The sequence below is a fragment of the Cyprinodon tularosa genome, unplaced genomic scaffold (genome assembly GCF_016077235.1).
Source record: "Cyprinodon tularosa strain WSP-4 unplaced genomic scaffold, ASM1607723v1 ctg809, whole genome shotgun sequence".
NCBI lineage: Eukaryota > Metazoa > Chordata > Actinopteri > Cyprinodontiformes > Cyprinodontidae > Cyprinodon > Cyprinodon tularosa.
In genome coordinates this window covers 78318-81021 of record NW_024039573.1, presented here as the reverse complement: position 1 = coordinate 81021, position 2704 = coordinate 78318, and the positions used below count along the sequence as shown (strand labels likewise).

Genomic DNA, 2704 nt, shown 5'->3' with positions numbered 1-2704 from the left:
ACATTTCTCTTGAGTTTCAGAACTTACAGAGGCAAACTGGATGAAGACCATGCCCTGGTGTGAGACTGAGACAAAGGACCCCTGACTGCAGAGCTGCAAAACTGGATGAAACTCAAGCTTTCCAAATGGACATGGAAAAAGGTTTGCAGGTCTGGCATGATTAGGGACAGAACAAGCAATATGTCTTTTGATGATGCTAATCATATTGTGTGTTTACTGCTGAGTAAAGACAACGCTAATTGATGCTAAAGAATGGACTGCATGCTACACAATGCTACAGGAATATGTGTTGAGCCGTTGCTAAAGCTTAGACAAGCTTTATTCACTAAGGATTTAAACACTGATAGAACATTAGTGTTCATGTGTTCCTCAAATGCTCTTTACATTTCCATTACCAAGTCTGACCAAGAGTCATTTAGTGGAAGCCTGATGTCTATTCGCTGCTAGCTATTTCAAGGAGGTAAAAGAATCATTTAACTAAAGGTTTTTGGTTCTTGATTAAGCAAATCATTCAATAAGACATTATTTGGCCAAATAATGTTTTATTCACCTCATGGATTTGCATTGTGAATTGGTCTAAAAACATTCCAATTTCTTTAAAATTAGTAAAAAAGCTAATTTGATCACATCCCAAATTATTCCAGATAAACTTTGGTTTCAAACACAGAATCCATCTTAAACTGTAATATGTTTTTCAACCGTTTCCCCCTTCCTCTTTGTACATAGTAGTTAGTTTAGTTTAGTTGAGTTTTACTAGTCTTAGTTGAGAGTGTTAAACTGAAATACGTTTGACTTGGAGCTGAATGATTTTTGTTAATAAAATCTTATATTTTGAACAGAAGGTGAATTTATTCCATGTATGTGCAGAAATAACTGTTTGACCATGATTAGTGCTCGAATCACTCTTTCATCTATTGTTCTAACACACAGTTAGTAGGACTGTGTGTCATAAAAAGTATATAACAGCTGAAATAATATCTGATTAAATAAGATATTTTACCACCCCTACAGGGGAGGGCAATAAACATCTTAAAGTATCAGAAACATAAATTCCCAGCGGGCTGGGAATAGAATTTAACTATAGAATCACAACATAAATATGGCGTCCCTGATTGCTGGGCCCATTATTTGTAAAATTTATTTAGCGTCCCATGTTACTGGGCTCATTGAATGTAACATTTAATTGGTGTCTCAGTTTGGTGGTCATTGAATATAACGGTCATTCTGCACATATATGAGAATAAACCATTATTGAAAACCGTGTGAAAGCATTAACATCAGCTCTCACCACTCAATAATGAAATCTTAAAGTCACAACCTAAGAATCCAATACCAAATGTCTTAGCTTATGTGAGAAGAAAATATAACCTTTGACATTATTGGAGCATCAAGATATAGAAAATTTAACAACATCTAATAACTCCAAAATATCTCTTCAGCTAGTGATAACCAACTTTACTTCAAAGCAAAACTCAGATGATTCAAATCAATCTGATCACTTTGGTCCAACTAAAACTAAAAGATTTAACTCCCAAGTTAGTCTTATCGTTCGACCAAAATTTATGCACATCTATAACTAGATGCTGCCATTTGTGGTTTCTATAACCACATCCCAAAAATGAAAAGTCCCAAGTTATGCTATTTCAAAGTCACCTCCAGTCCAAAATAGGTTAGATGCCTCAAAATTTAACCTAAATCCCTTTGTCTATTAGTTTGACAAGACTCCTAAACACTTATTTTATATTGTGTAGAACAAGATTTGTTGCCAGATTTAACGTAAGTTAATCTGTGGTCCTACCCAACCAAAAGGGGGTGGATTCAAATTAAATTGCTTAAAATCCCTTAAAGAAAGGTGAATCATAAGCTAAATTGCTAGTAAAACCTTAAAGGTTAAGCTTTGCGCCAAACTGCTTATAAATCCTCCAAGACAGGTAAAGCATGCGCTAAAATAGCTAATAAATCCTAAAACAAGGTGTAGCATTTTTAACACTGAAAGAAAATTGCTTCTTTGTTATCACAGAAAAGGTTGAAGCATAAACTAAATTGATTGTAAGTCCTTAAAAGGTAAGCTTTGCGCCAAACTGCTTATAAATCCTCAGAGACAGGTAAAGCATGCGCTAAAATAGCTGGTAAATCCTAAATAAGGTGTAGCATTTCTAACACTGAAAGAAAAGTGTTTCTTTGATATCACAGGTTTAAAGATAACCCGTGACCCGTTTCTACACACATAAAAATAAGTCCTTACAATATGTATATGTAAATATAGTGGGTACTGACTGGATTGTGTTCTTTTGAAATTTCTTCATAACTTGTGTTTTTGTGCCATCAGCTGAAAATGGATCCAAGCATCCTCAATTCTGGGCACATCATTGACTCCATAGGCAAAGAGAAACAGAAACAAATTGTTGCAAAGCTTATCCACTTATCTTCAGAAAAGCAGGATAACCTAAACAATTTTAACCTCAGCCTATGTGAAGAAAAGATTCAAGAATTAATTAACTTAATTCAAAACCCAAATGGAAACTTTCTGATAACAGATGTCCTCTGTGAGCTCACGCTACTTTATCAGCTTAAATACCAAATAAAAGCTAAACAGTACTCTGAGTTAGAAGCCAAATATCAGATGATCTGCCACAGAATAAGTGCTGCAAACATTTTATTGTCAGGAGCTGACAAGATCAAAGACCCATGTGGCAAGACTGAC

General features: G+C 34.8%; 1 long non-coding RNA gene across 1 annotated transcript; it reads left to right on the top strand.

Moving 5' to 3' along the window:
* The first annotated feature begins 976 nt into the window (after positions 1–976).
* LOC119774306 lies at positions 977–2265 on the top strand. Its single transcript, XR_005279516.1, has 2 exons — positions 977–1889; positions 2065–2265. It is a non-coding gene; the product is annotated as an uncharacterized LOC119774306 (long non-coding RNA).
* Positions 2266–2704: the final 439 nt, after the last annotated feature.